This window comes from Balaenoptera physalus, assembly GCF_965194825.1.
Source record: "Balaenoptera physalus genome assembly, chromosome: 7".
Classification (NCBI taxonomy): domain Eukaryota; kingdom Metazoa; phylum Chordata; class Mammalia; order Artiodactyla; family Balaenopteridae; genus Balaenoptera; species Balaenoptera physalus.
In genome coordinates, this window is record NC_138886.1 from 63,783,086 (window position 1) to 63,793,867 (window position 10,782).

The 10,782-nt window shown below is 42.5% G+C and overlaps 1 long non-coding RNA gene across 1 annotated transcript in view; it reads left to right on the plus strand.

The window, feature by feature from the left end:
* The first annotated feature begins 227 nt into the window (after window positions 1-227).
* The window catches only part of LOC309663682, a 16,063-nt gene continuing 5,508 nt past the window's right edge, over window positions 228-10,782 (plus strand). The window contains exons 1-2 of the long non-coding RNA XR_014265400.1: window positions 228-3,679; window positions 4,163-10,782. The exon at window positions 4,163-10,782 is cut by the window's right edge and continues 5,508 nt beyond it. This is a non-coding gene — a long non-coding RNA (uncharacterized lncRNA). The remainder of the gene's footprint in view (window positions 3,680-4,162) is intronic.

Genomic DNA, 10,782 nt, shown 5'->3' on the forward strand with positions numbered 1-10,782 from the left:
CTACCAAATGTAAAATAGATACCTAGTGGGAAGCAGCTGCATAGCACAGGGAGATCAGCTCGGTGCTTTGTGTCCACCTAGAGGGGTGGGATACGGAGGGTGGGAGGGAGATGCAAGAGGGAGGATATATGGGGATGTATGTATATGTATAGCTGATTCACTATGTTATACAGCCGAAACTAACACACCATTGTAAAGCAATTATACTCCAATAAAGATGTTTAAAAAAAAATTACTGCAAAAAAAAAAAAAAAAAGACGTAACCAAGAGCTTCAGCTCCAAGGCCCTCAAAAATTCAGTTGTAATAGTAAGATTATCTGAATTGTTTATGTATTATGCTTATCACTTATAAAGAGGTACTGAAATATTTACAGATTATGATATGATAGCTGAGGTTTCTGGGAAAATAATGCAGTTGCTGGGGGTACGGAAATAGGAAAGAATATCAACATGAGCAGTCATCAGTTGATACTGGTTATAGCTGAGTGATGGTGTGTGTACGACTCTTTAGTTTTGCATATATTGAAAAATTCCATTATAAAGAGTCTTTTTTTAAAGAAGAACCCGCTTGAACTATAATCATAACAACAATGCAATTAATAGTACCTGGCTACTCTAAGGTTGGTGCCCTACCCTGACCGTCTGTCTCTGCACCTTGTTTCTCCTACAGCAGTCTTCATAAGGTGTAGTTATTTTGTTTACTTGATTTTAGTCTATCTCTTACTGAGCTTTAAGTTTGGAAAGAGAAACAGCTCTAATTTACTACTGAATATTCAGCATCTAGCCCAAGGCCTGTGCTGAGTGGGAGCTAAGTTAGTATTTGGGAAGGAAAGAAGGCACTTAATATGTCATTTACTATCTTAATTCATTTAATACCAACCACCCCATGAGAAAATAGCCATTAGAAAAGATATATACATGCCTCGCTCTAGGTCATTGGCTGAGAAGTAGCAGGGCCAGGATTTGGATATGACCTGGATCTGCTCGGCAGGACTGAGAACACAGGCATGCACCGCCCACAGCACTCCAGACACACCTGTTGAGCACAAAGATGATTTCGGCTCACAGAGGGTGAGAATTGAATCTTGACTCAACAAATAGCTAATATGAAAGCAGGCCTGGCATATTGAAATCAGTCCTAAGTTAGTCTTTCTATTATTGAGTCTATTATTTAATGAACTCACTTGGAAAACACATCTACTGGATGGCCCTCCCTGGTATACGATATCTACCAGCAAATCTAAAAATCTGCCTGATGCCCAGACCAAATATTGGGTAAATCACTGCCCCAAATATGTACTGAATATAGATTTGACTTAATGCCAATGAGTTTTTGAAGATACAGTACAAATGTTACATAAGGAACGAACTGAAAAAAAAAAAAAGGAGCAAAGCAGAAACCCTACAATCAGGATAGAGTTATAGTAAAATAGGGTCAGGCAGACCTCGACTTAAGTGTTGCCTTTCAGTTATGGAGAAGCTCTGGGAAAGTGACTTACCTTCCTTGAGTCTGTTTCCTGAACGTACTGGTATGGATAATAGTACTTCTAAAATTCTCATGGGTGTGTAAGATACTTTTAGATGTGGATTGAATTTATCCTCTTACCTTTTTCTGCCCGCGTTGGTTTCAGCGTATGGGACGCTTTTGCCTGGCCAGCTGAAGATCTTTGGTGTAAACAATAATCTAGCTACTCCTCTTCAAATACTCACAACTCTGACCTTCAGGTGTTTGAACTGATTGGTCAAGAGATACTCTGGTGTGAGGCTCATTTATTCCATCAAAAGGGTCTCCATCATCCTTAGTTCAAATGTGTCTCCTTGTCACTTCTAACCTTTAGTCCTAGTTGTGCTCTTCTGCACCTAACATAAGTGGTCATGTCACTCTTCCACGTGACTGAACGTCAATATTTGACAGTGGAGAGTGACCCGGTGCTTCCAGGTAATCCTTCCAGATAAAATATCAGCAGTGCCATCAACCTCAGTTTTCCTTGATGATTATTATGCCTACACTAAGTTTCATAGTAACTCTTTAGAATAAAGTATGGTTTTCTAAAAACTCAAGGATGTCACAGCTACATCTCAGCAATGAGAGTAGAAACTCGGTCAACCACTAGTGTGCAGGCTTCTTGTAACACGTGTGTGCAATTTTGCCTTTTCAAAAAAAAAAAAAAAGCAGCTCAGATGATGGAGGAGGCTTCCTGGGAGATGAGGTGCCCATCAGTATGCGTGAGGCTTTTTGTTTGAGCTCGTCAACCAGTTCAGAGAAATGAAGGAGTCACCCCCGAAGGGTTTCCTCAACCTATCCTGATAAGTTTAACTTCCCCTAAATGACTCTTGATGTTACTCCAGAAAGGAACCTACGTAATGATTCTCCCTTCCTTCCTTGTGTTTTTTAATTGGAAGACTGGGATCTATTGCTTGAGCAAGATAACCATACCAAATTAGACTGTGCTTGCTGGAATAAGGAGTATATACATTTTAAAGTAAATAAATGGTTTTACAGCATGACACAAATTAAGCAATGTGAATAATTACCATCAAGCTTTCATCATCATTTGGGATCCATCTGGGGAAAAATGACATAGGAAAGGAGCTTCCCTCCACAGAAGAAGCCCTAACAGGCTCAGGCTGAGTCTGGAACAGTGATTCTCAACTCTGATTACAGTGGATTCACCTGCAGAGCTTTTAAAACTAGCCAGGCCCACTCCCACACGAGATTCTAATGTGCAGCTAGGGTGGAAAATCACTGGCCTAAAAAGAAAATGGTGGCCTGTGAATGCTGGGGTCACCAGGGCACTTGGGAACCCCTCAGAGGTAGGGTCACCAGTCTCAGCAGAGAGCAGCTAATTCTGCCCATTATCCAAGTGTCTTGGTCCCCTGAGCCTCTTGTCTCCTCAGGTGAATGAAACCCTGGTGGCCCCGGGTGACCATGCTTGTCACCACTTGCTATCGACTCCAAGCAGGGCAACATCATTCTCTCTGCTTGTTTCTCCCTCATCCTTCTTTGGCTTCTAGATTTCCTCAGAGGCAGCCGTAGGACACAACGCTAACGGGGAGATAGAGGCAGCTGTGGTAATAACGCCTCCCACCATCGCAGACCTCCTTCACAATCATCCCTCGCCTAGGACTGGTGTCAGGTGTAGATAGAGCAGCCTGATAACAGCAATCACACTGATGATTTATGAAGTATCTGCTAGGTGGCACGGAGCTAGAAGCTCTCCATATATCACTTCTGAAAAAAGATACCATCTTCACTCTGTAGATGGGGATATTGCTGTTGAGTGTTTAGGCAACTTGACCAAAACACACATGGCTGGGACCCAAATCTACCTGGCTCGGTAGCCCGTGTCTTTCCAGGCCACACTGCCCGTCCTTAAATCTTGCCCCCTGCAGTTTCTCATCCGCATCCTCAAATTACATGAAGTCCAACCCATGAGAAAACAAAAAGGCCTCTGGGAAAGTGGAGAGCGTGGGGCAGAGAGGGCGGTGAAGGCCTAGTGCCTGTGGAAAGGAGGCACTATTGACGGTGACAAGGAAAGGAGGAAGGGGCAGGACGAGGGCAGAGGGAGGGATGAGCTGGGACACTTGTGCGAACCAGAAGCTGCAGGGAAGCAGCCGCTGAGGAGGGAAGGAGAGGGGAAGAGAGAGGGCGCGTCCCAAGGGGCCAGATAAGGCCAAGGTACGTTAACATGTATAAACTGCACTTTGTTTTCTCCCCTTAGGACCTGCTCCTTCTTTGGCGCCTGCCAAGCAAAACTCACTTAACTCTTATCAGATTTAGCCAAACCTTGGGAAGGCTAGTAAGTCAAAGGCAGTGAACTGACGTCTGGTTTCAGAATATCCACATCAGAAACCTGGTCAGAACATGGAGAGGGGGAATGGGTAGGGAGGAACGTGGGAGTGCGGTTTGGGGGCCAAAAGTGTTATAAGTAAGGGGGGGAAAAAAAATAAACAGAAGTTAAATTTTACTCTGTGCTGACCTGGATTCCACTCTTGTGACCCTAGCTGGAGAAAAGCCCTTTGTCCCATGGCAGCCAAGTGTAGGGCCAGCTGCTACCGTTCAAATTAAGCCAAGCAGTGGAAAACTCTGTTGGTTTGCGCATGCGACGTTGGTTCCTGAGATTAGGCTGGTCCTTCCCTGCTCTCCTCCTCTCTTCTCCAGGCCAGGGGAGGCCGGTGCCTGTGCTGACACAGGACTTCCCTGGAGACCCAGACTGCACGCTGGTTCTCAGGCCCCTCCTTCAGCTTAATCAAAAGCCACCTGCAGGAAACTGGTGGTCAGATGGACTTTCCCACAATCCTCAGTTAGCATGACGTCAGGTCAGAAGGTTGCCCTGGAAGCCAATCAAAACAGAGGCAGACACATTTTCCCTGGGGCCGATGTCCAGACGGGTTTCTCAGCTTAGCTGCTCCCCACGCATCCATGCTGGTGAGCCAAGGCCGGGGCTTGCTTTTCTAATCTTCCCGAAGGTAGACAGGCTGGTTCCCTCAGCAGAGACTCAGAGTGAGGGGAACTGTGGGAATCAGGGAAGGGGACACCTCTTCCTTGACACCCTCCCTGTCCCTGTTGGACAAAGAGGGGGAAAAAGAACATACCGTGAGGTGCAAATGATGCCTGAGGAAGGAGCACTGGAGGAGTAAAGGCTAGAATATGGTGCTAATCAGACAGGAGTCTGAGATTTTTAAGTAACCAGAGTCTACTTCATGCACTTTGAAATTCCACATGACAAGCCTTTTGGGAGCATGGAGGATGGCCTCAGTCCACAGGGTCGTCCATAAATTCAGCTATAGAAAGACTGAGAGAAACAAGCTATCCAAAACGGATAACAACAATGGCTAGCACCCTTTCTGGTCCATCTGTTTACGTACCAGGCACTGTGACGGGTGATGCTCAAGCATGATCTCGTTTAACCCTCCACAGCAACCATTTAAGGTAGGTCTTATTGTTCCCATTTTACTGAGGATAAATTTTAAATGAGGAAACTGAGGCCTCAAGAGTTTTAGTAATTCCCCCCACAAAGTTTGGCTCTGTGCCAGGCACTTGTCATACCTTACCTCGTTTACTGCTATTGAACTGGAGTTGCCCTCAGATTCTAGTTAAACAGGAAATGCTGCGAAGGCATTAGAAGCCCCGCCCTGTGCCAAGGAAGGAGAACCTGTAGGAAGGAGTAAGCCGGTTTTGCTCCCTCTTTTGCCCCCGATGCAAATCATGGTGCTGGCACCTGGTTGTTGCCAATCAAGTTTTTGAAGAGAATGAAAATGATCATCTTGGCCCCAGCTTAAAGGTGAATTGTATTCCCCAACTTGGAAACCAAGAAGCCTGCAAAACTGATGCCCAAGGATCAAAAGCATGTATCTAGTGCCAGCTTATATGAGATTAATAAGTGTTTCATAAACGAGTGGATGAATAAATGAATGATTTCTCGCTCAGAAGTGTTGCAGGGCAAGGCTGGGCTACATTCCTATGCCCATTCCTACCTGATTTTCCATGTCTGTATTTTTCCATGTATGTATTGCCATGTCTGTGTGCCTCTCTGCTTAGAAGCTTTTGGCTGAGAAATATCAGGCCTGAAGACAAAGCTTAGCAATGTGAAATTAAGGCTCTTAGCCATTCCTTATTGAAAAATCACAGTAATGATTTTTTTTTAAATCCCATGATATATCTTACCCTCTTATCTATATTTATTTCTTCCAGTAAACAAAAAAATTTAAACAAACCCAAGAAAGCTTCTAGGTTCTTCTTCCCCTTTTGCAGGAAAGACAGTTCTTCAGACATAATTTCTTTAAAAATAAAGTGCATATAATTTACCACATTCAAGACTTAGAGTTCTCTATTTGCGGAAGATTCCGAAAATAGAAGCATCTGCCATAATATCAGGGCTTTAGAGCTGAAGCGTCTGTCCAAACGCACAGACTGGTATTTCAAAATATTGAGGTAGTCTCCAGCACGGCTGTGATGAATTCTGTCAGGAAAAGGAGGCCATTTTCATTCTTGAGCCCCCCACCTGGCTTTGCCTCACTGTTGACTTCCGTACCTGCCCGCAGCAATATGTGCTGGCCTGTGCAGGGCCACGCACCATCAATGGAATCCACTGTTTCCCAGCGGGGCACCTGCATGGCAGGCTCAAACAATGAGGCCATACCATAAGCCCCTCCTTTCTCCTCAGGGCACCCAGTGTGAAAGAAAACTTGTTGAGGCCTGGAAGCCCACTTGCATCATAATTAGACTGCTTGGCCCACAGTAAACCACCAACATCTCCAGGTGAACACAAGAAACTACTTCCCAATTTTAGGTACTTGCAAAGCTATGGGCCAAGGCAGCGTTAGCATGGGACTTGAGCTCTCTCCTCTTGCTTCTGAATGAATGTTAGGAGTGAAGACTGAGGAACAGTACCAGGCGCCCTACCTCTGCCTCTGACTTCCAGTTTTGTTTGGTTTTCACAAGGGGACATGCACCTTTAAGCTATCCTCAGATCTGTGAGCTCATCAAGAGTGGGACCCCATGACACATAACCTGGACCAGATCTTAGCCGGAGCTACAAAACACTGTATTCCACGATACAAAAAGTCTTCTCTGAGGAGGTGATAGTGCTATTATGACAATAAATATGGTTCAATTTAAAAATGCTTATTTATGACAATAAAAATTATTCCATTTGAAAATGTTTTACTCTTTCAATATCTTTTATTGATTTGTTGGTTTATTTGAATTTAAAAGACATAATGCAAAGGTAATGATCATGGCTTTTGCAGTCAGGCATACCTGGGTTCTAATCGGGTCCACCACATCAAGGATGTGTGAATTTGGAGTAAATTGCTTAATCTCTGAATTCCTCTTTTTATCATCTGAAAAATGGGGATATTGACAGCTAGAATATTACTGAGAATTAAATTAAATATTGTATGTAAAATATTTAGCACAGGCCCTGTACCACAGTAATAGGTCCTTAATAAATGATCACTGTTAGTCTGTTTTAATATAAGCCCAATGATAAATTAGTAAAGAATATGATGGTAGAATAACATCTTGAATGACATTGAGTTTCCAATGTCCACCTTCACCAAAACATAATGAGGTTTATAATTTTGCAATTAAAATTGATGACAAACCATCCCCACATAAATCCTGGAAAACAGAGAAGGTCAATGATTGCTTTAATCCGATTAAAGTTGCTTTAGTTCCGATTTGAGGGTAAGAGAATTCTAAGATCTTCAAGTTCTATACTATTCAAAAAAAGATAACCAGACGATTTCATCAGACCAAATTGTAAGACACATGTTAAGCAATTTAGGGCTGCTCATTGGAGGATATTTAAATCTATCATTTCCACTGTTTGGTTGAACAAGTCACCTCACCTCTGTGCCTCAGTTTTCTCATTGGTAAAACAGGAATAGGATTAAATAAGATAATAGAAGTAAAATACTTAGCCCAGGACCTGACTCAATAATCATTCAACAAATGTTAACTATGGCCACTCTTGCGTTACTGCCAACAAAGCTCTTTCCCTCTTATTTGAAAGTTTCCTGCACTCTGTCATCCTGTTATGTACCTTTGTCACTGTTTGGGGTAAATCTTGATATTGTTGATTTGGTGATGATTTGTAACATGTGCTATTAGACTTATTTCTCCACACAAACCTCCTTAAAACTGGATGGAGAATGTGCCCTGAGAGTTCTCACTGGAGGGGCAGCAAGTGGAAACAGGGCTCCAGAACCAGAAAATCGGAAGGGGAAATCACTGAACCTGGAGCAACCCATGTGGCTTTCATTAGCACCAGGTAACATACTCACAATTTAATAAGTACTCCCAGTGAGGACATAAGCTAGAGCAGAACCCAGTTTTGATTTCAAGCTACTCAGGCAAGAGGTCAAGGAGAAAATTAATACAATCTCTACCAGACCCAATGGGTTTCTCTTCTCACGGAGGAGAGATCATTCCAGTGCTACACCTTTTATCCCAAGCCTTAAAATAAATCTGGGTCTTTTCTGCTTAAGGAATTTATATGCAGTTTTACAAGGAGATAAAAGTTAAATGTAGCTATATGTTTAGCTGACTAATCAAAATAAGAGTAGATAAAATCAGAACTTCTCTGAAAAACTGAAGGTACATATATGTTGTATTTATGAAGAACCCACAAATATATCAGAAAAAGTCAAGAATATTTAAGAATCCTTTCTTTCATCTCTACTGTATTCCATCTACTCTAATTAGTTAATTAGTTAAAGGCTAGCTATAACCTTGACTATCATGGAGCTGGATCTAAAATGCAACATGTACAAAAAATTTTCTGTGATCTTAATCCTTTCTTATGACCTACAAGTGATATTTACATTTTTTTGGTTTATATCTTTATTTTTTCCTTAATTTGATTCTTGCTTTTCCTAGGCTGTGCCTCATACATTAAAATATTTGCATTCATTAAAAGTCATTAATTATATTCTAGTTTGTGTATGGACTTTCTTCCAAATGAAGGAAGCAAAGGAGACTATGATTTCCTTTCCTTTCCTCTGCCTGTGTCAGCTATAAGATATGAAGAAAAATTAATTAGGCTTAACCCTTGACTTCTCAATATGTGTGTTTTTCTGAAAGCTTCTCTGAAATGGAAAAGGATGTTTATGTGTACAAATAGGCCAGGATATTTTTTATCTATGTTATTTTTATTTAATCTGAACACTAATTTGGAACTGATTACTTTGCTAGATTATGAAACAACCCAAACAATATTTCACAAATAAAAGTTCACAGTTAAATTAATGGGGAAGCCACATATATGCCCGTGTACTCCTACTTCTGCACAATCTTGAAATTCCAGTTTACATTTAGTTTTGCCTGGAATATTATTTAAGTATTCTGGATATTTTGGTTCAGTATTGCAAACGTTAGGTTGTTCATGTATTTGTGTTTTTACAAATCAGACAAGGGACTGCAGTATAAATGGATTTGGGGCTGAAATTTATTTTTAAATATTTTAATTTGAATTTCTCATCATAATAAAGTTCCATCAGTGCCACTCCTCTTATATGGTTCTTGGATAGGTGTAAAGCCACTTTATTTTTGTACTAACAGAGAGAATTTTGATTCTGGAATAGTAAAAATGTGAGAAACAGTAATTGGGAAAAACATATACGATCAGGACAGGGTAGATTTGACTCACCTTCTAAGTCTCTCTTTCTGAGAAAAGTGTCTTTTCCCTCTGTACCATGTAGGGTACTGGGCGGCTGCTGGAGGGTACTGGGCGGCTGCTGGAGGGTACTGGGCGGCTGCTGGAGGGTGCTGGGCATGCATCCAGGGCAGCCCTGGGCTCATTCACCTCCACGGTCACACTAATGGGGGTGAGGAAAGCGCTGAGGGGGGCTTCTGGGAGATAGAACAGCCCCCAGCTGTTGTTGTTAAATGTGGACAGCCCCCTTCAGGTTGTCAATCTCCACGGTCCCCATTTGTTAACTCTGCCTGTTAACCCAGTTATGCTACCTGCCCTGCCCCCCTGCCCTGAAGCTGTGACCATCTGCATTTTTGACCCCCGCAGCAATAAATTGCACGCTGCAAAGACGTCTTCATATAATCCACCCACAGAGGAATCATTTATTGTTAAAAAATAACAGTGGTGAGAACTTCTTGGAAAATGCAAGTTTCCCACCTCTACTCTGCCCTCAATCTATCCTTCAGGCCCTTATGTGGACTACTTCGGTCACATTAAAATCCAGCAGCCCAGAGTACCCCAGAGGGGGGCATTTTGTTGGCGTGGAGGAAAGGACCATTTTAGAATAAGAGACACCATGAGGATCATTGAAGTTTCCAACCCTGAACAGAAAGGGCAATTTTGGACAACCCAAGGATGGCTTGGGGGCACTTGGGACTGGGTGAGCAGTGAGTGAAGGGAGAACCAAGAAGAGGGGATTCCACAGAGGGAGGTGGCCTGGAAGGAAAGGACAGAACGTTTGCTTCCTTTCCTGTGGGAGCAGCTACGGTGTCCTGCAAAGACTTTGTGGGGCTCCTCTGTATGAAGTCTGGAAAGCTGCATATCTCAGGCTTATCCAATCTCTCCCAGTCCATTGCAGACTTCACCTCCTTATCCAGTCCCCACCTTAAGAGGAAAGAACGGAGTGTCATGTGAGCGGAGCACAGATGCCAGCTGTCAGCTTGTCCAAGGAGGGAAGAGAGTCAGATGCTGCACTCTTGCCTGGGGCTTCCTCTGCCCTCAATGTCCTCCGTTCAGTTCTCGTGACTTTTCTCTATTTGAGAAAACTTCTATTCCTTGCAAATTCTTGTGTCTCCTATAAAATAAAGCTACTTAGAAAATTAACAGACTTAAGAAATCAATGCTTTTCTTCCCTCACAAAGAAAGGAAAGTATTGACATCACCTGAAGGGAACTTCTAGAAGCTAAGATCAGGTCATGTACAGACGCGCAGTTTCCATTCAAGAAATGGTCTCTTGGAAGGACTCGGTTGGAATATCTATCAGTAGAGACTTGCTGGCTGCCACAGAATTAAAACTAAAAGGGAAAGAAGTAATGTTCTCCAACCAGTAGCAATTCAATTATTTCAATAACACACACAACACACACACACACACACACACACGCAAAACCAATTGCTAATGAAAATAACTCATATCTTCATGTCCTCACTCTAAAAGAAACGAATCCATTCATTTCTGCCTAATGTGTCACACTGCCTAATGATGAAGCCAATAATAATAATGATAATGATAATAGTAATATTAAGTAACACATTTCCAGCGCTGTAAGAGCTTTACACGCACAATCTCATTTATTCTCTC